Source organism: Lygodium microphyllum, chromosome 11 (assembly GCF_053477565.2).
Source record: "Lygodium microphyllum isolate KBCC chromosome 11, Lygodium_microphyllum_v1.1.10, whole genome shotgun sequence".
Taxonomy (NCBI): Eukaryota; Viridiplantae; Streptophyta; class Polypodiopsida; order Schizaeales; family Lygodiaceae; genus Lygodium; species Lygodium microphyllum.
In genome coordinates, this window is record NC_141145.1 from 35,323,778 (window position 1) to 35,351,561 (window position 27,784).

Here is a 27,784-nt window from a genome sequence, read left to right on the forward strand (position 1 = left end):
GGATGAGCGTAGCTCAAGTTTGGGTTTACAAGGCTTGCTTTTTCTTTTTCTTTTAATATAGCTTTTTGCAATCTTACTTCTTTTGTGGGTACGGTAATTGATGTTGGTCTTCTTCCAAGCGTATATGTCTTCCTTATAGTCTATGTATGACAATCTGCTTTGCTGAAAATTGTCTTTATCAGGGTGCAGGTGTGAATAGGGGCTTGTTGGAGTTGCAAAAATCGGTTCAGGATAAGCTCTGTGTGAACACCCGCTAGGAAGGGAATTTAAAGATTGAATTGTGATATTAGCAAAGCTTAGCTTTAAGCTTTAGATTAAAAAAACTTATCTTAATCGTTTACTAGCGTGAATGACAATGACATATTCTGGTTGATGTTGACGCCGTTTAGTTCATGCTGCCCCGCCACTCACAAAGAAATTTGGGGCCTTAAGCTTTTTATAAAGTTTATTAAGCTTTGTAATTCTCAAACTAATTGAAAGTTGCTTATCTATTTTCTTTGAGAAAAAAAAAAGTCTTTATAAAGGAGCTTCTTGAGTGGTCCTCCGTCGACAAAGAGTGGCCCTTCATGATCTGACAGCATAGTAGGGGGTTCTTCATCGCTAGGAACACACTAATATTGACGGTTTGCGAGACTGCCTGTAGAGCCCATTCATTCTAGAAGCTTCACCTTCGTGTGAGATAGTAAGGGATTGGAAGCCCTTGATCTCAACTTTGCTCTGATACCACTAGTGCGCAGATCGAATGCTGGATGCACGCATAGTGAGTGCTGGAAGGTCCCCAAGAACAAAAAACTCTACTAAAACTCATAAAAAACAAGAAGAGAAGTTGCACGACATGAGCCAAAAAGACCAATTGGGTACAATATCCCCCCATGCCTTGTGTGAGCACTCCACAAGGTATGTATTTATAAATTTATTAATCTCCAAGCTCAAAAATAGCCCAATTTACAATTAGCATGCTTTGGCTTTTGTGTTTGCTTTTGTCTAAATAAAGAATAAAGCAGTTAGATGCCCCAAAAGTCAGGCTATGCCCAATAATGAAATATTTAAACCGAGCGCCTATGCGCATACAAAATAATAAATGTTTGTCAAGCGCTTCAATAAATAAGCGTGCCTACATAAATATTAGCACCATTCCTTTAATGATAAGGCGTGTGCCCATAAAAAATGATAATTTTTTCTAGGTAATCTGAATACATGCTGAATACACACCATCGCCTGGTGCTTCCCAACGCCACCGCTACCTACTCTACATATTAACTGAAGTATTCACAATTGTTAGAAAATAATAAAATTAAGCTGACAAAAGTGAATACCTAATAGTCTTCAGCTACAAAATAATAAAATAGATTGGAACTCTTTCCTAACCTTAATTTAATACAAGTGCACTCTAAACTCATAAACGTCCATTAATTTAAATATTTATTTTGTGAAATCATCCACTATGGAATCACCCACGTGCACATTAAATTAATCTGACACGCCTGAAAAGGACAAGCATCCTTGTCAAATTCTCACACAAGGAATCCATCTTGTATAGGAGCCCCGGTAAATAAATATAGTTTTACAGAATCCACCACAAAACCTCACGGAATCCACCATGGTCTACATCTTGTTAGGTGGCACTCTGTATAAGAGAGGCAAGATGAAATACTATGCAGATGTGTGGTAAGATTTTAGATTAGGATAGTTCTAAAAGAATGCCATGATGAGCCCTGTGGAGGACACTTTGCAATAGAAGCGATAGCCAAAAAGCCCTTGCTTGTAAATTATTGGTAGTCAACCCTCCATAAGGATGCCTATGACTACTACAAATATTGTGATGCTTGTCAATGAATGGGAAAGCCTGCTAAATCTAGTGCTATGCCACTACATCCCATCCTTTCCTTAAATCCATTTGAGGAGTGGAGAATTGACTTCATGGGGCTGATCGATCCACCAGCCAAAAGGAATTAGAACTGATACATTTTGGTTTGTAACTGACTATATGACGACGTGGTGTGAAGCCAAAGCTCTGAAGTGGGATGATGGTAACAATGTGGCTCTATTCATGTACGAGAACATCATCACCCATTTTGGTAGTCCCTTAGAGCTAATCAGTGATGACAGATGTACTTACTTCCTCAACAAGATTATGGAAGAATTGATAGAGCTGTATAAGATCTGCCATCGCAAGTTCACACCTTACTATCCAAGAGCCAATGGCCAAAGTTGAAGTTACCAATCGCATCCTCTGCTCAACCTTGACAAGGATGATTGCTACACATTGTTGTGATTGGGACAATCAACTTATAGAGGCCCTCTAGGCATATAGAATCTCCCATAAGGTTGTTATAGGACATACACATTTTCAATTGTGTATAGTATACAAATGCCATATTCCTTGTCGAGTTAGAGCTACCCTCTATGCATGTTGCTATCAAAGAATGCCTTAGCAATAACGAGTCCCTACAATGCCATCTCCTACACTTGGAATGTTTGGACAAGACTTGTAGGGATAGCTCTATAGTGTACGGAAGCCATCTAGGCTCAACAGAAGGCTTATCATGATAGCTTCATCAAGCATAAGGAATTTGAGGAAGGTGACTTAGTTCTGGCCTATAACTCGAGATTTCGCAATTTCCCACGAAAGCTAGAACAATGTTGGATGGGCCCCTATAAGGAACTTATTGTCAACCCTAACAGATCTATCCGAGTGTAGGTTCTTGATGCTTTTGATTATCCCTTCTTGATCAACGGCTATTGGCTAAAGAAGTATTACCCTCCATGGGGATCTTGATAATCTCTGCTGATAGCCCCTTCATCCCTTGCACATTGATTGGTAAGGCTTTGTCTATTGCTATTGATAGCCATCATGCTCATATTGATGTGTTGGCCTCATTCTTTTAGCCCCTCATAGCCACCTCTCCCACCCCTTCTTTGCTCCTTTTCTATTTGATCCAGTAGAGGTGGTGAGGACAGTTTTGATACATGGTATTCCTACCATTCTCATCTTTTTTTTTTAAAGAGAAAAAATAAACATATAAATATATATTGGTCATGAGAGAAAAGGACTTACATCTCTATTATGACGACCTATTCTCCGAGAAAAGGTGGAAACACCCTCGGGAGTAGGGAAAAAAAAAGAAAAAAGAAAAGAAAAAAATCAAAATTTTTATGGAAGAAAATGAAGAAATTCCATGTTATAACATGCCTCGTTCCAAGAAAAGGTGGCAAACATCCTTAAACAAGAAGCTAACTATGGAAAATGTGGCAACACCCCGCAATATAGATCAGTTGATTCCTTAGTCAAATTTCTAAGATGTAGTTCTGAAGCTGCCTCCCTTGGTGCAATGTATCATGTAACTCCCTTAGCGCATTTGACTCCTATAGCAAACATCTCTCACCTGCACTCAAAGTTTAAATCTGTTGGCAACCTCCCTAGGTACGCCTCTACATCAATCAATACAAGTGGACATGATCAACTAAACAAAGCCAATCTTCATCACAATCCCTTGAGTAGTGTAAGATTTTATCCTAACTAGATGGGGATGTGAGTATGGGCTGCCTTTTATATTTATCAAATGAGTGTGAGATAAAGGGTGGGGTGAGTGAGCAACCTTTGCCCTTTCAATCCAATAGTGAGGTGAGATATGTGAATGGAGTATTGCATACACGGGCTTGGCCTCTCAATGCACAAAGCATGATCTGTTCCTATGCACAATACTATAAGGCTCCCTGGCCTTCCTTCTTGCACTGTATGCCAGCACAAGGTAGGATGCACTACTACACCATCAATTGCGCACAAGGCATACAACCTTTATACAAGTGGCAGTGAAGATTATATCAATGGTTATAAGAAACTTGATTGTCCTCATGTATTTATCAACAAAGAATGAGACAAAAGAGGGGGCTGAGTGTGACTGATTTCCCTTTCATCAACTAAGAGTTGTGGATTGAGGAACTTCATGACAATTGGCATTAGATACGTCCTCATTTCCCTATCCACACTCAAGATGGGCCTTGACCATCACTACAAATGCAGATCTTCTACGGGCTTAAAAACAAAGGAACACATATGTGTCGTGTGTGTTAGTTACAAGCTATTCCGACAGTGTTTGAACCTCAATTCAACATATAACCAAGGCATCAAAGTCTTGGAACGTATTGAGAAGTGAGTACAAAATGTGAAATCAAACAAGGATTCAAAACTAGAAGAATCAACTAGCAACAAAGAGGGATACAAAAGACTAGTGATGAGGAGCTAGCTCAGAGATATCTTCAAATTTGTCCATCAAAGTTTGTGGACTAGTAATTGCCCTAAACACTCAGGTGAGACCCTAAGCTTTGACTTTTGAGAGATTTTGTACACTACTAATGAAGGATCAATTACATGTGATTAATTTGTCATCTAATAAAAATGAGTCATGTAGTTTTTACTCGCCCACTTCACTACACCATAGGTATATGGTATACACTTATGGGGATTAGGGTTTCCTGGTTAGAGACATCGGTATTTTCCGTCTATATTTATTTTGATGATCTAAGTCTATGGTTTAGTCATGATTTCTGGATTGTGTATGGGATATAGTATGTGTCGCATTTTCTTTTATTCTATGGGGTTTCGAGTGCTTGTATGCCCACATAGCATGAAGCTTTCGATCGCATGTGTGTAGGTCATGTCAAATTTTCCATAGGATGTGGAGTGCTTGGGGAGGTCTGGTCTAGTCCTGTCAGTTTTTATTGGGTTTTTTTTTCCCCGTTATTTGTCTCAATGGTGACATGTGTGGGTTTTGCAAGAATACTTTTCCCTTTTCCTAGTTTTTGTATTTGTGTGGGTGATTCAGTGTGGTCTAAATGCCATCTTCTTTCACACCCTTTCTTGTGATTCAGCATGTACCATTATCAATCCATCATTACTCTCTCCTTTTGGATGTTGATTATATTCACAAGGCTGGTGTTCATCTCTTTGTGGCCTTGAAATTCCCTCTAGTGGACTGTGAAGCTTTGTTACTCTTTTTTGAAGACTTACAATAAGCTTTCGGGCTTAGTTTAAGGCCATTGGTTCTATTTATTCCCCCTGCACTATCAACAAGGCCTTGTTCTTGCCTTTTGCAGCTTCCCTTATGCCTAGTGGTAATCATTTATTATCCACTGCAGAGATCCTTTCCTTGTTGAAGGAGACCTCTACTCCTTTGGTAGCAAATAAAGTTATCACCAATTTAGGATTATTAGTGGCATATATTTCCTCTCTCTTATGGAAGAAATTATACCAATTCCTCCAAGACCAATTTATGTCAGGTAAGCCTACATCACACTACTTGTCATGAGAATTATTCACTATATCTATCAGAATCCTTGAGGGGGTTAAGCTTAATTAGAAAACCTTTCTGTTGAATAAAATGGATCAGCATTTTCAGTGTGTAATGAAGGGTCAAGTTAGTATCATTTTCTATGGGGTTTTTCTACATAAGATCATTTAATTGGCACCTCCCCTATGTGGCATTCTTGTGCTGATCCTATTCCACTTTTGCAGCAATCTCCTCATTTTGTTCCTTCTTCTCCTATATAAGTCAATTCATGTAACAAATGTATCCCCTATCAGAATCATTCGAAAGAAGCACCACACACGGTGTCCTTTTGATCCTCTCCGTGTTCCAACCCCTTGTTGAAATACTGAGAATGTATGCTAAGGAGGATCACTAATCAGCAAATAGACAATCATAATGAGACACAAACATTGATAAAGAAGAACAATTGATATTATCCAAGCATAATGCAATTTCAATTGATGAGAATGATTGATGGAATGAGTGTGGGGATGAGTGCCTTTTATAGGCTTACAGTAGGTGGTATTGGTAGGTGGAAAAAGGTGGAAAGGGACCATGGTAATCACCAACTTTGGTTTAAATAAACCATGCATACATGACCTAGTCTAAGGCTTTATTTGCAGTATGTTTCTTTGCCTTGTTTGTTCCATACAAATAGGATATGGTGGATGTGATTGTACATTTCTCAACACCCCTCCTCAATCACAACCAAGAAAGACATTGTGTATACATAGGCTATCACGAGTAGAACCTTGCTAAAAGTAGACATGGAAAAAAACCAACCATACAAAGCTAGAGGCTGTTACAAGGCCTCACTAAGTGTGTAGAGGCTGTAGTGTACATAGGTTACAAGAGGAATATAGGACCTTATGGTGAGAACATTAGGCAAGTCCACATTTTAAAATTAAAAAATTCTATCAAAAAATGAGCTACAAAAGATGGATTGGTGAGTCCTATCCTTTTGTTCTTGGGGTTCTTCTTCTTCTTCTTCATTGTTGTTTTCATCTTCTTTGACTGTAGCAAGATATGCTCTTTGAGACCTTTTCTTAGCATAACAAAATTCTCAATATGCCTAGTTTTCTTACAAAAATCACAGACTATGCTCTTCTTCCCTTTCATATAGAGGAGTTGTTGGTCTCCTCTTGGGATACTTGTTTCTCCCTTGTTCTTGATCTTCTTTTCCTCTTCCAGGAGAGAGGCTTTGATATCCACAAGCTTTGGCTTTGGCATGTTGATTAATGTGGTAGACACATTATCAAACTTAGGTGGAAGACTCTTGAGAAGCACTCCAATGCAAATGTCTTCATCCATCTTCAAGTTGATTCCTGCAATGCAAATGTCTTCATCCATCTTCAAGTTGATTCCTGCAATGCAAATGTCTTCATCCATCTTCAAGTTGATTCCTGCAAGTTGTGTCAACAAGCTTTCCATATCATTCAAATGAATTGCAAGTGAGGTATTACTTTGCATGTCAAGCCTAAAAATTTCAATCAATAAGCTCAAGCCTAAAAATTTCAATTAGTAAGCCATATTTGGAGGATTTTAAATGAGCTCCAAATAGGGTTTCTAATCGATCCCATGTCGCGTGAGAGGTTTCACAATCATCAACATGATGAATGTAGCTCTCATCAAGTTCGAGCTTGATAATATCTCGAGCCTTATTATCATTTTTATTCCATATGACTGAAAGTGCAGCTTCCCTTGGTTTCTTCTCTTGACCACTTGTGATTGACGACAAGCTTTTCTTCATTGGGATCAATTTGATCCCAGTTTGCCATGTATGGAATCCGACACCATTGAATCGAGCTGTCGGTGAGTCCTTGCCCATGTTGAGGTTGCACGATCAGTAGTAAATCAGCTCCAAAAATTTTAGATTTTAGTAGCAGAAGAGTTGAGCACAAGTTCCAAGAAGCACTAGGTGATTAGTATCAAGGGATACTAGGTGACTAGGTGACTAGTATGCCCTTTAAACTTGGGATCTTCAAGGTCTTGAAAGTCCATGGTTCGAGTCTTCCCCTCCTTGATTTAATGCTGGAGTAGCAAAAAAAAAACCCATATTTGATCAAAGGAAAATCTGATTGTGTTAGATAACATAAGCGCTAAAAGCACTAGATGAGTGTCAATGGACATTGTGCTTGTATCTTCTTGAAATTCTTGCAAATCTTGTCAAGATCCCCCCTCCTTGCTGGTAAATCACTTGAATGCTTCCTAAAGACTAAGTGCCAAGGTAGACTAGAGAGTCAGTGACTTGATTTGATCCAAAGGAGTGAGAGAAAGAAGTGCAGCATGAGCTTGAAGCTTGATATCTATGGCTACCCTCTTTAGAATTTTGATAGGCGACTGATATTTTGTTCATAGTTGATCAAGGAGTGAGCCATTTGTGACACAAAAATTGATGAGACGGAAGCTCAAGTTTCAGGCTTCAATAGCTCTATATCATTCATCAACATCGTTGCGCGTGTAGGCTGAACAAATGGTACAAACGGAGAAGGCGCAAAAAATGGCAGCATGCTGATATAGGCGCAATGCTGAAGCATATGTTAGGCAATGTCACACTATGAAGTGATAAGTAGGAGCGTCTGGAGCAAAGGAAGAGTTTCTCAAAAGAAATTACGAGTTGAAATAGCCTGATTTGAGAGATTCAAGCCCTCCACTGAGGGTGGGTGGCTATGGAGGTAGGTGAGAGATTCATGGAAAAGTGGAGGGAGCCAGAAATTCAAACTAGAATGATCCAATTAGTGGCCTAATGACTCATTAACTTGAGACTAGCTTTGATAGCATGTTAAAATATTGAGAATGTATGCTAAGGAGAATCACTGATTAGTAAATAGACAATCATAATGAGACATAAACATTGATAAAGAAGGACAACTGATATTATCCAAGCATAATGCAAGTACAACTGATGAGAATGAATAATGGAATGAGTGTGGGGATGAGTGCCTTTTGTAGGCTTACACTAGGTGGTATTGGTAGGTGGAAAAAGGTGAAAAGGAACCATGGTAATCACCAACTGTGGTTTTAATAAACGATGCATACATGATCTAGTCTAAGGCTTTATTTGCAATATGTTTCTTTGCCTTGTTTGTTCCATACAAAGAGGCTATGGTGGATGTGATTGCACATTTCTCAACATCCCTATGGTATAGATTCCAAGACTTGAGGTGTCTGATAGCTCCCGTCCCTCATCCTTATCTTGTACCAACCTCTTTGTAGCACGACGAGAAGGACAACTAGATCTGTAGATTCCTCCTTCCTTGCAAACAATGCTTTCTAGATGTATGCTATCACAACTAGTTTTTTGTGTTTAGTCTGCTTTAGAGATCTCCATGACCTCTTGTCTTCACACAATCTATATAGGAGTATACATCTCATTGCAAGACAAAGTAGACACTTTAACTAGTTAGCTTAGCAAGGCTATAGAGAATTTAGCTTCTAAGAAGGCTACTTTGAGTGATATCCATGAACAAATGATTGCAATTACATCTTTGATGGATTCACAAAAAGCTACAATTTAAGAAGTTAAAAACCAAAGTGGCCACTTTAGAAGAAGAGAATGTGTCCTTAACCAAGGAGAAAAATGTAGCTCTTGAGAAAATGATAGAATTAGCTCGTAAGCTTGGTATATGTAAGGGTCAGTTGTAGCATTCCCAATAAACTATAGTCACAGAAAAATTTTATTGAAGAACTTAACTAGAAAGTTGCTACTCTTTGTGTTCCTCCTCTAGCCCTGGTGATGCCTTCTAAGGAAGAGGTAGTTTAGTTGCAAGAGAAAGCTAAACTATGTGATGGGTTCTCTCCCAAATTCAAGTGCCTTTAGCAACATATGAATTGTGTTCAAGAAGATTTTGTCCACTATGCTGATTTGGTGTCACCTCCATTATCCTCCTGGATTAAGTATCATCAGCGCTTTGCACTGTACATTTCCTTGAGTAATGTGGACTTAGAATCTCCAGAGGATGGGTGGCAAAACATGTGGTTTGCAAATTTACTCAAAGCGGTGCTTGATAGATTTGTTGATGAGTTAATCTCTCATGAGGCCCAGTTATTATCTTTTATGTATCTTTGAGGAGATATGCACATCCCTGATGAGGAGGACATGAATCTTTATGTAGGAGATATGATTTTATAGGCAGTCATGTGTGTACATTCTATTGAGGTAACTTTGGTCTATGGCCTAAATAATTATCATTAGTAGTAGAGATTATGGTGTAGAGACTATGCTTGGCATCCTCCTTTGGAGGATGATGTTCTAGATCTAAGCTATGGGGACAATGTGTCTTTTATAAGTTGAATATGCAACCATTGCAATCCCAATTGTTGAACCATATTGCTAACAATCCCTTGTTCACTAAGGATTTCTTTTCAGCTTTTGATTTTTGATGTCCCATCTATCTATATGATCCTCATGATATCCTATCTTATTCCCTAATTTCTTATTGATTACCCTTGTATGTTTCCATCCTCACTTCTAATCTAGATAGTATCTCTCTCTTATCTTTTATCCCTGTAGCTACTTATCCATTTATTGTTGATCCTACATCTTCATCTACCCTATTGAACCTATCCATGTTATCTCATCTATTCCCTTAGTTTTTTCAACAAAATCTCTTCAAATTTTTTTCTTTATTTTCCTTCTTTTCCATCATCATTATCCCTTCAAATATCTTTATTTTATGATTTATCTTACCCACCTCTTCACTATTTCCCTCTTATTTCCTTACCATCTCCATCTGACTATATTAATCTTCTTCCACAATTAGTGATGGATACTCCTGGGTATGACAATGATATCCTTTGTGTCAATGGTAGTGGACATTGAATGATTCTTTGATTGGACTAGTGTTTCATTGGCATGCCATTCTTGGGTCTTGGCACACTTATACACAATGTTCTACTTCTTATCTTCAATTTGCTAGAGCACATGCTCGTTTTGAGGATACCTTGGTATACTTGACATTTCATTTCTATTGGTATCTTGCTTTTATACATCAACAATCTCATCTAAATACTCAAAAGAGTATTCCAAACTTGACAATTAATCCTAATGAGCATGTGACTGTTGCTTAGATGGATATCCTATATTATTTTGTACAAGATTTTCCTACTAGGTTTATTATCCTATTGGAAAGGATGTGTTGTTTACAATTTCTCAAAAATGTGCGTGTACATTTTGTGAATAAGAATAAGAGTCTGGAATATCTCAAGTTGAGTATGAAATTCAATAAAAATTCATCTACATAGCATACAGTGGATATTCTCTTGGTTGTATTGATCTTTTTAATGAAATCTTTCTCTTTTCTCTCCATATTTTGGGAGCATGTGCCATTTAGACTACATTATCTTGTATCTGTGTATGTTATATGATGTATATGTGGTGTTTAATCCTTTTTTGCGTGGAGTTGAAAATGAAGAAGGAGCTGATCGATAAGCTAATTGATGGTAGTTCGTGATTCTATCTGATGGATGGATGCTTATTATGAAAGCAACCTCTTATATCCTTTAAAAGTTTGTTATGATTTTTTGTTTCGAAGTTGTGTTAATGAATAAAGGTGTTTTCCTTTTGTCACGCTTCTTTATTAGAAGTAAGTTGGGGTTGTGCTTGGATGGTCTTTCGTGAAGTTCCTATGGAAGATTAAGCTGATCTATTATTTTTAAACTTTTATTCTCTTTTTCTAAAGCTGTGAGGACACTCACTGACTAAGTGTGGGGATATGTTGAGGTTTGATATGATTGTGTTTTTGGCTATTTTTTGTTGGATTTTTGGGTGATTTTTGTATGATTTGAATGATAATTGATTGCTTTGAAGGTGTTTGAGAGATTTTTTAATAAGGTTAAATAGGTTTGAAAAGCTCCTGATGTTTTTCAATGAAGATATGATGTGCTAAAAGGTTCTATTATGCCTAATAGGTTCTAATTGGTTATGTTTAGCTTCTATTTTATTCTATTTTCTTTTTGTATGAGAGAATGGAGTGATTATTGATGGAGTTTAAGAGTTTTTAAAAGCTTATGAAATGATTCTTGATGGTTTTGAATGGTTTTTGTTGAGTTAAGTCCTTTCTCATGACCTTCTATAGTATGGTACTATAGACCCTCTATTGTAGAGCCTCTGTTTTTATTATGTTTCTGTTTTGTGTATGCCTTTGTAAGTGTTTTGTGGGATGAATGTGTAGCTTAGGAAAGTTTTCTAATATTGAAAAGAGATGAATACAAGTTCAAAATAGCTCAAAGAAGTAGCTCCTTAAGACTCTAGTGAAGACTAAAGTGATAGTGACGTTGTTGAGCTCCGAAAGGACACTGTATTGGCTCTGGTGACCCTTCATATCAGACATACCTCTTGGGAAGGGTATCCACGACCAAAAAGAGATTATGGATGATTCTTTTATATTATTCCAATGTACTATTGAGAGAGAGTGTGTGTGCGTGTGTGAGTGAGTGAGTGAGTGAGTGAGTGAGTGAGTGATAGCTAAATTTTCATGAAAAACAATCTATCTATGAGTGAGAGATCATGAGAGAGACTATGAAGACTATGAAGACTATGAAGCTATTGAAGATGAATATTATGTTATGGCTTTCATTCAAAGTGGAGTATCCCTTTTTGTTCTTTTGTTCTTTTGATGAAGAATATGAAATTTGTGTTGAAGTTTTGGTATGATAAATCCATGGGAGATTTGTTATATGATGCCATGTGAAGATTTGAGAATATTGGTGTTATTTTTCTTCTTGTGGTTGATTAAAATATGAAGAACATGCTTGTTTATTATAAAAGATAGATTTTCTTGAAGTAGAAAAAATATATTGCATCATGTTGTTAGTCCATTGGTTAATCCAAAAGGCATTATGATGAACTCATAATGGCCATACCTTGTGTTAAATGCACTTTTTGGAATGTCGTCTTCTTTGATTCTTATCTGATAATAGCATGATCATAGATCAATCTTTGAAAATATTTTTGCACCTTGAAGACAGTCAAGTAATTTATCTATCCTTGTAATTGGATATTTCTTCTTGATTGTTGCTCAATTTAGTCCATGGCAGTTGATGCAAAGATGGACGATTTTGTCTTTCTTTTTTTGGAACGAAATTGGTGCTCCCTGTTGAGATATCGAGCTCCACTCGTGATATGCCAGGGTGACCGTTGTGTATTTATGTCACCGACTTGTCAGTTGCAGACGCGGTTGGTACACCGCCCATGAATAATAGCTACATGATAGCTATCCTTAAAAGCTTGACAAGAACAACTTCCAGGCATGGAAGTTTAGAATGACGAATTTCCTTATGGGAAAAGGATATTGGGAATTTGTTGCAGGAAATGAAGAAGAACCAGTTCTTCCTGATGTTCCCAATCAACAACAAATGCAGGCATTTAAAACATGGCATGAGAGAGCCAGGAAAGTTATGTATTGGCTGTCTATCAGCATTTCAGACTCTATGATTGTGCATATTCAGGATGCAAGTACGCCAAAGGAGGCATGGGATACTTTGTCAAAAATGTATAGCACAAATACGCAAGCCAGGAAAATGCAGCTCAAGCAAGAGTTGCACAATGTGCAAAGAGAAAATATGAGCATCAACGACTACCACATGAAGGTGAAGAAGATTGCAGATGCACTTGCTTCCATTGGGTCGCCAGTGGAAGATGATGATTTAGTTTCCGTGACCTTGAATGGTCTAGGAAAGGATTATGCACAGTTTCGGACATCCATTTCAGTTCGTGAAAGATTTCCTGATTTTGAGGAGTTGATTGCTCTTCTAATTTCTGAGGAGCAGAGAAATGGTGGTGCATCTTCTTCAGGAGGAACTTCAAAAGAAGCTGTCTTCTACTCAAATGCTGGAAGAGGTAGAGGCAGAGGTAGAGGAGGCCGATTTGGAGGCCGTGGTAGAAATCAGAATATGCAGCAAACTCAAGAAAACCAGTCCTATGGAGGAGGACGTGGTAACTCTAGAGGCAGGGGGAGCCAAAGAGGTCGTGGTGGATGGCAAAGAGGTCAAAATGCAAACAGTAATGTTGAATGCTACTACTGTGGTAAAATGGGTCATATGGCTAAAGACTGCTATAAAAAGCAGAATGACATCATGAATGGAAAACTGCAACAAGGGAATTATGCATCTTCTAGTAGACAGGGTGATGACAAAAATGAGCATTTGTTCATGGTGCAGCACATGAACAATTCTGTGACAAGTGCAGAAGAAAGCAATGATGTATGGTATGTTGACTCAGGTGCATCAAACCACATGACAGGTCATGCAGAATGGATGGAGGATGCAAGGAAAATGGAAAAACCAGGATTTGTGGAGACTGGTGATGATACTGCACATCCTATTGTGCAGATTGGAAAAATTCCCTTGTCTATGCAGGATGGGAAAAAGAAATACCTGTCCGATGTATTTCATGTCCCGAATATCACCAAGAATCTGGTTTCTATTGGTCAAATGGTTGAACAGGGCTTGCAGGTCAGATTTAATCCTCATGGATGCTTTGTTGAGGATATGAAAAATAAAGGTCACTTGATAGCAAAAGGAAAGAAGAAGGGCAGAATGTTTACGTTGGATGCAGACATGTCTGAATTGAGTGCAGCAATGTTTGCACATGGGACCGGTGTAGTTGCAGATATTGATATCTGGCATAAACGCATTGGTCATGTTAATGTACAGCGACTTAAATCAATGCAGGCCCAAAATATTGTTGCAGGTTTGCCGAAATTCAAGGTTGCAGAAATGCATAAGGTATGTGAAGCCTGTCAGTTTGGAAAACAGGCAAGGAAACCATTTCCTAGACATGTTCAAGAGAGTGAGAAGCCATTGGAATTAATCCACTCTGATGTGTGGACTACTAAAGCTGCATCTCTTGGAGGCTGTCATTATTTTGTCACTTTTATTGATGACTATAGCAGAAAAGTTTGGGTGTATTTTATGAAAAAGAAAAGTGAAGTTTTTGGGCATTTCAAAACTCTTAAAGCTATGGCTGAAAAAGAAACAGGTCTGCAAATAAAATGCCTAAGGTCAGATGGAGGGGGAGAGTACCTCTCAAATGAGTTTGCAAAGTTCTTGCAGGAGCATGGCATAAAGCAGCAATATTCATGCAGTTATACCCCACAACAAAATGGAATTGCAGAAAGGAAAAACAGGCATATTGGAGAGGTATCTCGTGCCATGCTCAATGAAAAAGACTTGCCAGATTTTTATTGGGCTGAAGCAGTTGCTACAGCAGTCTACATAATGAACAGGACTCCCACTGCAGCAATACATGGAATGACTCCAGAGGAGAGGTATACTGGTAGGAAACCAGATATTTCTCATTTGAAAATTTTTGGTTGCATTGCCTATGTACATGTGCCAGATGAGCTGAGATCCAAGTTGGATCCAAAAGCTGAGAAGTGCATCTTTATTGGTTACTCTCTGCAGCAAAAAGGGTATAGATGCTATAACCCTTCTACTCGTAAGTTTACAGTGAGCAGAGATGTTGTTTTTGATGAGATGAGTAGCTGGTATAAACCAGTAAATGTGATTGATGATGAAGATGCACAAAATGGTAATGCTACACAGAATTCACAGCAGCAGTCACAAAATATTAGTGGACCTGGAGCGTCCTCTAGCAGTGGTTCACATTCTTCGCCATGGACAGGTAGATTGAGATCAGGAGAATCTTCTCAAAGCAATGCAGATAGTGGTATGCAGGTATCACGAAAAGGAAAAGAGAAGGTTAATCAGCCCATGTTTGATGTGAATGCAGGTCACTCTTATGTGGATGGTGAATCCAGTGGCTCAGAACAGAGCATTGATGATGAGTTGGGTATTCCTTCTATTGTTACACCTGGAGTAAGGAAGACCAGGGATGTTTTGAGAGCACCTGGGAGTGAACCTACTTTGCGCAGGTCTACGAGAGCTAGGTATCCTGTGGATAGGCTGAAATATGATGGATTTACAGCCATTCACTATGCATATATGGTCAAAGTGATACAGGAACCAGAACCCACATCTTTTGAGCAAGCCATGGGAAAAGAAAAATGGGAGAAAGCCATGGATGAAGAAATGGATGCCTTGGAAGAAAATGCTACATGGGAGTTAGTACCTTTGCCTAAAGGTAAGAATGCAATTGGCTGTAAGTGGGTTTATAAGGTGAAGCACAATGCAGATGGTTCTGTGAACAGATACAAGGCAAGATTAGTAGTCAAGGGGTATGCACAAACATATGGCATTGACTATGAAGAAACATTCAGTCCAGTTGCAAGGATGGCAACTGTAAGAGCAGTCATTGCTATGGCTGCATCAAAGGGATGGTCTTTACATCATATGGATGTAAAGAATGCCTTCTTGCATGGTGATTTGCAAGAAGAGGTCTATATGGAGCAGCCACTAGGTTATGTGCATGTTGTTCATCCTGAGTTTGTTTGCAGGTTGAAGAAAGCCTTGTATGTCTTGAAGCAAGCACCTAGAGCATGGTCTGACAAGATAGGACAGTATCTTGTCACTATTGGCTTTCAGATTTCCAAGGCAGATTTCTCACTTTATGTGAGAAAAACAGAGAAAGGTATTATGCTACTTGTCATTTATGTTGATGATTTGATTATGACAGGTGACAGTGTTGAAGATATCCTTCATGTGAAAATGCTATTGAAGCAGAAGTTTGAGATGAAGGATTTGGGAGAGCTGCGTTATTTCTTGGGCATTGAGGTGATTAGATCACCAAGTGGGATACAGCTCTTGCAGAGGCAGTATGGATTGGACATGCTGTCCAAATATGGGATGACAGGCTGTAAGCCTATTTCAGTTCCTTTGGAGCAAAATGTGAAGCTGAGCACAGATGCAGGTGAGCTTCTAGAAGACCCTAGTATGTACAGACGCATAGTAGGAAGTTTGATTTATATGACTATTACCAGGCCAGATTTGAGCTATGCTGTTGGATTGGTAAGTCACTTTATGCAGGCTCCAAGGAAACCACATTTGGATGCGGCTAGACGCATACTCAGGTATGTGAAGTCCACATTGCAGTATGGACTATTTTATGAGACTGGGGTTCAGATACAGTTGCATGGATACACTGATGCTGATTGGGCTGGTAGTATTTCTGATAGACGATCTACCAGTGGATATGTATTCTCTTTTGGGAGTGCTGCAGTCACTTGGAGCAGCAAGAAACAGCCTACAGTTGCCTTGTCGAGCACAGAGGCTGAGTGCAGGGGTGCAGCAATGGCTGCATGTGAGGTAGCTTGGTTGCATAAGCTACTTTATGATATGCATCAGTCTACAGATGGGCCAGTTGTCATTTATTGTGACAACATGAGTAGTATACACTTGGCAAATAACCCAGTCTATCATGCTAGAACAAAGCACATTGAGGTGCATTATCACTATGTGCGAGAGAGGGTTTTACTAGGTCTTATTGATCTAGTTTATGTCAGCACAGAGGATCAGGTAGCTAACATATTCACGAAGGCATTGGGCGCAGAGAAGCTGCGCAAGTTCAGAGACCTGCTTGGTGTGCAGGAATTGGGATTGAGCTCGAGGGGGAGTGTTGAGATATCGAGCTCCACTCGTGATACGCCAGGGTGACCGTTGTGTATTTATGTCACCGACTTGTCAGTTGCAGACGCGGTTGGTACACCGCCCATGAATAATAGCTACATGATAGCTATCCTTATCTACTCTAGTTTGTGGCTCAGTTAGTATGCCACCTTAGTTAGTTGAGTTTGGTTTGAGACCCATATAGAGGGTTCTTCTATTTCTTTGTACATGAGTTCTTTTGGCTTACACAACTAAGAAGAGGAAAACTGTTTTCAGCCTCCACCCGTGTGTGTCTTCCCCCATTGTGCAAGCAAGAAAGCTTCAAGCGAGACTCCTTCCTTCTCTCCCACAATCTTGACACTCCCCATGGTGAATTACTTGGTCTAATGTACCCTTGATCTAAAAGTTGCTTGATTTGTTCTTTCAACTCAATGGCTTTTAGAATGGATATATGATAGGATTGCTTTGCTACCCAGTGCAACTCCTGGTATTACCTTAATGATCAAATTCTCTTGGTGGAGGAAGCTTTGTTAACTCTTTAGGAATACATCTACATATTCTTTTAGTCAAGATGGCTCTCCATCAGCTTCCTTCTCTTCCTCAACCTTATTAAGCTTGATTAGGTAGATAGGCAATCTCTTTATCAGCCCCTTCATGATCCCAGAAGCCTTTGCGAGCTCAATTATATGGTTCCCAGTTTCACCTTGAGTGGTTACTAGTTTGTTCCCAGTTCTTGAATCAAAAAGAAAAATTAGTGTCATTGGGGATTAGCCAATCCATTCCTAACATGCACTCATAAGCTCCTAAATTCATGACTCTGAACCCCATGTTGGAAAGATTGCCTCTTAAGTTAAAAACCACTATCCTAGTTTGTTGAGAAGAATGATGGACCTAAAAACGGGCCGGCACTGGCTCATGCACTAGCCGGGCCTCGTCACTATGCACAAGACAACCCCTCGGCCTCGCGGCCAGGAGCGTCTATCAAAATCTCTGCCTTCCTAAACATTGCGTTTGTAATACGTTGTAGTCCAATTGATCCTAACCCAATATTACTCCTCAGAGGGAGTCCCTTTCACATAGCCAAAAGGCTCGAATCACATACACATGGGGTTCTTCCTACGGTTGAATGCCGTCAACCCTCTGCGACTCTCCTACACCTTAGGGATTGGCCCCTCGATGCGTCGCTCAACATTTAGACATTTTGCACAAACTTCGCTCAAGGTACCACATAAGCGTGTCCAGGAATGTACCATTGTCCTTACTTGATCTCCCCTTTGGGACCCGCGTCTACCTACAGCATGGGTACCTCACTACCTCTCAACGTAGGTCATGTTCTAATAAACCAATTGCAATGCATGTCCAGGAGCTGGTCACTGATATTTTTAAATTCTTTTTCATGCTCTATGCATTTGGTGGATGCCTAGTGCTCAAACATTTAGCAAAACAGTATTGTGCACAAGTGCAAAAACATTCTTTTAATGGTTTCCAACTACCGTTCGTGCTTCGTTGCATGGGCTTAGCACCGAGGTGATCCTCGTGCTACTAAGCTCTTAATTTTAATTATCATCCGTCCTAAATGCTATGCATAGAAATCAGCAACTTTCCCATCATCTCACACGGCATTTAGACATATGTCAACTCCTCTACCCTTCCCCGTTTAAATATTGCATCGTTGCATAGGTTTACAGGGTATTTTGACATCATTTCTTGTGTAGAAAGCGGAAAAAGACACACTAGAACAAGAAGGTGGGGTTGAACTGAGGCAAATCCTCATGCTTCAGTCCCCACAAAAATTCACAAACATTGCTCTTATTTATCCTTATTTTTCGGAACCCAAAATGTATTTTTTCCCTATTTTTTAGGGTTTTTCCACCCTTTTCTTGTATTTTTCCTTATTTTCCTGCATTATTTAATTACTGAAAATTAAGAACAGATTATGGGCTGTGGCCCTTAGTTCCTTCTTGCAGAAAAATGAAAGTTTAGTTGATGTTCCTATGTACTTTCCCATTTTTATGCCAAAAACCATCATTTTCCCTTGATTTTTCATGTTTTTCGTGTTTTAATGTATTATTTTGAACCACAAGATGCATATTTTTCTGCTTTTTTGATTATGACCAGCAAGAACTCATAGAAAACAGTAGCATGAACAATTTTTATCCCACATGAACAACGTTTCATCAATCAAAAGCTATAGAATCTCAAATTTCCTTTGAAAATTTTGAATTACCGCTTATTTGCGTGTTTCGGGTTTCATGTCCATGGCTGCAAATTTGGAAATCAGCAGCACTTCATGTCCAGCACAATCACCAACCACCATTTCCAGCCCGTGGAGCAATCCGATCCATGCCGAACAAGCCTCCATCATTCTTTCTTCTTCCTTATTCTTCCCACATGAACTTGCCTTTAGAAGAGAGAGAGGGAGGAGAGAGAAAGACTGAAATCAGAGATCTTCAAAGAGGGCATCATTGCGCGAGCGAAGGGCAGCGATAGAGTCAGGGTTCAGAGGGGAATAAATGCCCAATGTCGATTGGGGGGGTTGCTCACAGGCAGGAGAGTGCTCCTCCATCATCATGGCGAAAAATCGGGCGCAGTATGGCGCCTTCTTCTCCACGATTTTTTCCTTCATCAAGTGCATGAAACTTTCATGCTACATTAAAAATTGGGCTCCCAAGGGTCATGCCCATTTTGGCCAAACTTTGGTCCACCTTTTCAAATCTTGCCCTCTTTCTTGGCCATTTCTCCGTCCGGACTCGGAATTGAGCTTTGAAAAATCCTGGGCGTCCGGCTTAGCATCCCGCATTGGCCAGTAGCTCGTGTCAACCCGCACGACTGTCTGAAAAATTATGAAAAATCAACAAGTGTCGCTCGGGCGCCTTTAAAGCACTTTGACGCTTAAAATCGTCCTAGATCGAGCCGCCGCCTTTGACGGTGAATATTTTTCCCTTGATATTCATAAATTTTAGCTATTTTTAAGCACTTCCCGTCACCTAAATTCCGCTCTCAAAGAAATTGCCCCTCGCCCATTTTCCAATTCTACTAATAATTAAGATGTAGATTCAATGTTTATTCCTAGCCTCTTTGCACAGTTTGGTGACATAAATGAGTGGGTGCTTCCACAATCAATCAAAATCTTAAAGGTTTTACCTTGGTAGATTGCTAGCATTTGAATTATTGAGAACTGATGGTTGGGGCCCTTCTTGTTGAGAGCAGCATGTACCATTGCTATCTCCATATCTGCTTCTAAGGTGAAATCTTCTCCTTCTTCCACCTCTTTGTTCCTTGAAGGTTATTCTGACAACCTTTCCTTTGGTGGCTGATATTACTCTGTTTTGGCCACAAAATTGTCCTTGGCGGATTGGTTGCGCTAACTTCGAGCATTGTATCATCATTTTTGTATTAGGTGAATTCCATCTTTCGAGCATAGGTATGTACATATACAAATACATTCCTGCCATTGAACAACTTTACCTCATGCTCAACTGCTTGCAAAGCATTCATCACAACAGTTTCTGTTTGAGCAGAAGCCTGCATCACCTGTTGTTGTTGTTGTACCTACATAAGCATATTCATATTTTGCACATACTACTGCAAAACATAATTGGAAATTGTGTTCGAAGGTTCCCCCATTTTGTCTTTCCTTCTAACGACCTTTCACGTCGAGTTCACCAATGTCGGAGGGGTTTTTGTCGAAAGGTTGTATCCACCGAGGATCAGAGATAGAAGGGAGTAGAGATAGGAGATGGAAGAGAAGAAAAAGAACAGATAAGAGGTAAACATGACAAAGACAAAGCACAATGAGTCAAATCAATATGTATTGACAGAACTTGGAATCTTTTGTCTGGTGCTACTCAGAAGCAATCTCTAGGCATTAGATCTCTTGGAGCTCACTCGTAGACCAAAAACATGGATCAAAATAACAGTTTCCTCTCTACTGCTTGAAACCCAAATCTGATGGTTTCGTTGGCTCCGAAAGGGGGGTAAAACCCTAGAACACTTGGTCAGGGATCTCCCAGATCACTCATTCTTCCTCTTCCAATTCAAAGTGCAGTTTTTAGCCTGTCAATTATGATCATGATGCACACTTTTTCGCCCATCTTTCTCTTTAATGAAAAATCCAAAACTGGCTTAAAAAGCCCCTTTCTTTTTGCATGCCATCCTAATCTAGAAGCTTTCCTAACTTTTTTGGATTTTTATAATAAATAATATACAAAATAGGCTAAAATTGTCCAAAAATCTAGTATTTTTTGACCATCCATGCCACGGATACTAGCACTAATGACTCAGATCACATTGACTCTCTACATCAATAAGAAAGTCGGATGATAATGCACTCTAGAGTTTTTCACATTGTTCTTGTGTAGTGGCACGACACTGGCAACAAAACCAAAATGTTGAGCCAAACACACCAATAGTTGGGACTTTGGATGGACTTCTATTGTTTCAGAAGCTCCAACTCACTTCGGTGACAATCTCTCACCTTTTCTCTCGATACTCCACTCTAACTAACCAAGCATCGTCCTCTCTAACCCAAGAAAGCAAGAACACAAAACTAGCTTGAGTTGTAGTGAACTCACATAACTTACCTTTTGAAGGCTCAAAGATGGTTCGATGACCATGATCAACACAATCCAATGTCGTCGCTCCTTCACATCCACCACCAAGCACGCCAACAAGTTGAAGAGCTAGTGGAGATGATGAGAAAAGCAAGATAATGGCAAATAGCTTCACCTTCCCTTAGTCCCTCGCTCAACACACCTCTCATTCTCTCCCTCTCAGTCACTCTCAACACAATGGAAGCAAGATGATAGAATGGAAAGATAGAATAGAAAGCTTGAGTAGTCACACTAATAGAGCTTCCACAACATGGATGTGCCAAAAGGGTAAATACAATTGAGACCTCCCACCCTTATATAGACAAAGAATTAGGGTTAGGGTTAGGGTTTGGATTTTGCATTTAGGGTTTGCGCCCCTTTTGTGTTTTGTATTTAGGGTTTTCACAATTGTGAATTAGGGTTTGCACCCTCTCTTGGGCATCCTGCCCACTTAGTGGGCTCTAGGCTCGTTAAACATCATTGCATCCTTCAACATTAGCCTAAATAGACCAAGACTATGCTAATCTAACCACAAATACATGTGTGCAACCCACACAAAACTTGTGGGTGTGATAAATACAATTGTGGGTGGTGATAAATACAATCTGTGCATGGGAATGAGCCTCGTTCTCACAAAGCAATACATCCATGATAATATGATGATGTTCATAATCCAAAATAGTAGCCGACGCTCGTGATTTTTGCAAACTTCTAAAAATACCGTTAACAACTTCATAGCAAAGAAAAGTTGTTGAAAGAAAGGACAGGGTGATTATGGAGGTAGCTAGGGCCATGTTAAATGAGAATGATATGCCTTTGTCGTATTAGGATGAAGTAGAATTTACGGCTATCTATATTATGAATAGAATACCTACTATAGGAATACATGAAAAGACACCTTATAAGAAACTATATGGCTACAAGCCTGACATACAACATTTGAAAGTATTTGGTAGTATTATCTATGTTCATGTTCCCAATGACAAATAGAAGAAGCTTGACCCTAAATTAGTGAAGTGTGTTTTCATTGGATACTCACAAGAAAAAAAGACTTATGAAAGTGCATTGTTTCGACTACACGAGAGATATTCCTTAGTGGTGATGTCGTATTTTATGAGTTGGCATCTTGGTATGGCGCTAAGTAGGGTGCAATATATGATTACACTTCAGAGGGCATGTATGCTAAAAATGGGTATCAAGGCACTTCTTCTATCAATGGACCTATTTAGGATGCATCTGATAGTGTAAGTCCCTGGAGACAGGTAGATTATGCAACCATGGGTCTCCATCCATTGACATGGATATGCCAATGAGGGGGAGAGACACATGAAAAGAGAAGGTTTGTATTATTGTTACATGTCCATTGACTTCAGGATATGACTCTAGTGAGAGTCATGATAGTGAGTTTGACATATCTGCAATGGTTACACCTAGAGTTAAGTAGAGGTGTGTACCACCTCATGAGAGAGTGGAATATAGTTACCCTCTATTGTAGAGATTGCAAAGAGAAAGGAAGCCTGTGGATAGACTTATCTATAGTAAATACTTAGTGAGTCATTATGCATACATGACAGAAGTGCTCAAATAAAAAGAGCCTACATCTTTTGTGAAAGCAGTTAAGGATGAGAACTAGTGCAAGGATATGGATGATGAATATGAGGCTTTGCTGAAAAATAAAACATGGGATTTGGTTGAGTTTCTTGAGGGAAATGTGCCTATTGGATGTAAGTGAGTCTATAAAGTAAAATGTAATTATGATGGCTCACTATAAAGGTACAAAGCCAAATTGGTAGTGAAAGGATATGCTGAGCAGTATAGACCGGATTATGAGGAAACCTTTAGTCTGGTTGCTAAGATGGCAACTGTACGGACTATTAGAGCATTGGCTGCATCCAAAGGCTAGAATATTTATTATATGGACATTAAAAATGCTTTCTTAAATGGTGATTTGGAAGAAGAGGTTTATATGAAGAATCATCCAAAGAGCAATGTGCATCTCGACTATTCGTCATATGTATGAAAATTGAAGAAAACATTGTATGGATTAAAGTGCCATGATCCTAGAATTCAAGGATTACTTTCTACTTGCAGACACTTAGATTTCAGCTAGGAAAACCTGATCATAGCCTATTTATCAGGAAAATAGAGATGGGATATGTGATTTTGGTGCTCTATATAGATGATTTGCTAATCACATGTGATGACATACAAGGCATTGATGTCAAAAAGCTATGTTTTAGAAAGAATTTCATATTATAGACTTGGAAGAGCTAAAATTTTTGTTAGGCATTGAAGTTATGCGTACACTCATGGGTTATGGTTGATACAAAAACAATATGCACAAAATATGTTGGAGAAGTATGGCATGCTGGAATGCAAACCCATGGACACACCATTGGAGAAAAATGTAAAGCTGGCTCTTGATATAGGAAATGTGATAGAGAACATGACTATGTATAGACAGATGGTTAGTAGTTTGATCTATCTCACTATCACTAGACCGGACTTAAGTTATGCGATTGGTTTGATATGCCATTTTATGCAGCAACCAAGGAAACCTCACCTAGATGCTATGAGGAGGATTTTGATATATGTGAAGGGTACATTGCCTTTTGGGTTGTTCTATGAGCATGGTAAGCCTATTGAGCTTACAAGTTACTATGATGCAAATTGGGTTGGCTGCATGTATGAGAGGAGATCAACCGGTGGATATGCATTTGGTCTTGGGAGCAGCATGGTCAACTGGAGTAGTAAAAAACAATCTACTGTGGCTCTCTCAAGTACAAAAGTGGAATATAGGGGTGTAGCATTTACTTGCATGTGAGGCTTCTTGGCTAGTTAAGTTGATAGATAACTTGGGGATTCATGTAGATAAACCAATCAAGATATATTATGATAACATGAGCAATGTGCTCTTATAGCAAGCAATCTAGTTTGTCATGCCATCTCATCATGGAAATGGTGCTTGGAGGTAGGATAGACCTTATACATGTAAAGAATGAAGACCAAGTGCTAGATATATTTACCAAATCACTTGGTAGAGATAAGTTCACTCATTTTAATTGCTACTTAGGATACAAGAAGTGACTTGAGCTTAAGGGGGAGTGTTGAGATATGCAAGGTCAATCTACCTACTACTTGCTCACTCTATCCAATAGTAGATTAGTTGGATGACATGTGTGTGTAATAAATTCAATCAAACTTAGTTGGTAAAGTCAAACTAAGTCTTTTAATGCTACTAGACTTAGGTTGTAGTATATTGTACGTTGTGTTACTTAGAGTAAGTGTGATGAATAATAAAGAAGAAGAACATTAAGAGCTATGTACTCATTTTTGCACCTATCTCTCTCTCATCTTTCTAACAAAATTAGCATTCTTGAATTGTGACCTCAAGGAGGAGGTGTATTTGGTTCATCCACCAAGGCTTGATGCTCCCCATTCTGAGAAAAAAGTGTGACACACAATGCCTCTTGAAGCTCAAAACAACTAAAAACCTGAATGTGGGTAGAGCATCACACAATCACAACACAACGAAAAAAAAAACATGAACCCATTATCCCCGTGATGTGCAAAAGTCTCGACAAGAAAACATACCTAGCTCCTCAATGTTCAATAGCTAATAACAAACTTCTACTTCATCTTGTTCAAAAAAATACCAAGCTCGACCAAGGCTATCAAGTTTCACACTCAACAAATTAAACAAAATGACAGAAACAAAATTCTAAGCTAGACAAACACAAGAAATCCAATTACGAAATAACAAAACAAACTGTCACGCAAACAACTAAGCTAACAGAAATCAAACCTAACTATAGTTAGACTAGGGTTTTTCATTTTCAAAAAAAATGATTGAAATATTTAGCCCTTCCCCTAGTTTGCAAACATTCATGTGCATCAATTGCTTTCATAAAACGATGCAACATTTATCAGCCAATCAAAAATCAAATCCAATGATCTATCCACAATCTTCTCAACAAACACAAATGGAACATTTGTCTCAAACAACTCCTTTATAGGTAGACAAAACTCATCCATGAAATTCTCATCAAAATCCTTGAGACAATCCTCTCCATCTAAGGAAATACATCATCCTTCAAATTCTTCAAATCCCAACCATAATCCAAAATCTTCATATCCCACCCATCCTCCCTATGAAAAACCATGTTACTTTTAGAGTCTCTAAATAAATTTTTGACCCTTTTTTGTTGCCAATCTCAAATTCATCCACTGATTCATCTACAACTTCTCCTAAAGATACTATGCAAGGATCTCCGAACTCAATATCCAAATCAAACAAAACATCAAAAGGAGTCAATTCCAGACTCATAACACCACAAAAACCAACAACATCCACAAATGGGGTCACTCCAGGACACCCAGCCACATCACTCAACTCATCAACAATACAAGACTCCATCGAGTCTTTCACACACAAAGAGTGGTAAACACCTTCCATAGTATCCTTACAAGAAACCTCATAAGAAACTGAAAAAACTTTCACATCTACATCATCACAAATAACATCTTCACAATACAACAATTTTGGGTCTAAAACCTCAACTAAAGACTCCTCAACTACCTCCTCACAAATACCTTTCAACTTTATTTTCTTGATTTTAAACCGCTTTTCTCTCAAATCCTCAATTCTTTTTAAAGTCTTACTCAAATTCTCTCTCACATCCTCATCAATGTCACTCTCAAGATCCTCAAAACCCCAATCAGAATCATTACAAACAACATCAAAACCTTCAGGATAACTCAAAGAAACTAAAAGACTATAAGATGAAGTTTTCTCTTCGACATTGTTGCCTAAAACAACCAAACAATCATCTATACAACTATCAAGGAGTAGGAGATTAGGTCTACTCAAAACCACATCATCAACACCACAAACAAAAGCCTCTCCAGGGCTACTCAAAACATCACCAACCAACTCACAAGACTCAACTGAGTCAACAATACCAACACTAGAATCACAACAAGAGTCAGAACCTAAAACCTCAATACTCTCTTGATTAACAAACTCATAACCAAACTCAACAAACTAAACAGGTAACAAATTCGACCCCTTAACTTCATCTTGAAAACTTACAGGTTCTAAGCCCTCCCGCTCATGGTTTTCTAACAAACTAAAAAATTCATCCTTTATTCTCTCTTCATCTTTCAAGCAATTAGATCCATCTATACTATCACCAAAGAAAACAAGCTCACTCTCTAAATTGTCTTTACTCTCTTCAACAAAGCCATGACTATCAAAACTTTCATCACACCTTCCCTCATCAGAAATATCAAAACTTTCTTGACTCTCATCTTCTCCCAAGGAACATGAGAACTCTTGATCCTTAAAACAATCTGGTCTCTCATTTTCTTCTTTACAACTCAGATCCAACTCTAGCTCATCTTTATAGTCGTCAAGCTCCAAAGTATCATCAGTCGATCCCTATTCTTTAGTTAAATCACTAATCACTGAACTAGAAGTATCCATGGTCAATGGGTATGAATTCATACTCCTAGACTCTTCACTCCAATCAGTCAAACAAGTATTTTTCTCCTCAACCACCCTAGGGAGTTTCTCGTCACATACTTCAATTGATTTCTCACAAGTCAACTCATCTCTCCTAAATAGAGAATATAGTATACCTCTCTCAGGATAGGCATAACTAACTCTCTTCTCCTCAAAAACTTTTCTCTCAACTCGCCTTGAACTCAACCTTTCCCTTGGTTCATCAAACTCTAACTCTTTTTTTCTTTTGGTCTTCCTCTCTTGATATTGAGCTATCTTCACCACTTCCTCAAAAGTCTTAGGGTTTTTTACCTTTAATTTCACTCTCCAATCTTCTAATTTCAACCCATTTACAAAATACATTATCTTCAACATAACCGGGGCTATTTCACCTTCTAACAATGTTAAACTCCATCGATTCCACAATCTTTCAAACTCCCTAGCAAAATCCTCAACACATTAATCATATTTTTGAACCCAAATCTCATTTTGACTTTCTTTTCTTTTAAACTTGGATAAAAAAGTATTTTTAATGGTCTCATAGTCCAAATTTTGTCTCCTAAATTTCAAGCTTCTCTCAAAGTCAAGCAACTAATTTCGTGCTTCTCCCTGTAATTGATATCTAAAAATCTGGAGTTTATCCTCAGTATTAGTCACTCTCTCTATCAAACAACACAGCTCTATTTTTTCTAAAAATCTTTCGGGATCTTCAGTATGATTACCATGAAACTCAGGAAATTCATTAGCAATTTTCAAAAATCACAAGAAATCAAAACAAACTCACATTCAAAACAACAACAATGTCAATTTCGAGACACTCCTCAACGGGGACACCAAAAAAGAGATGTTATGCGAGCGGTGATCAAGAGTAAGCC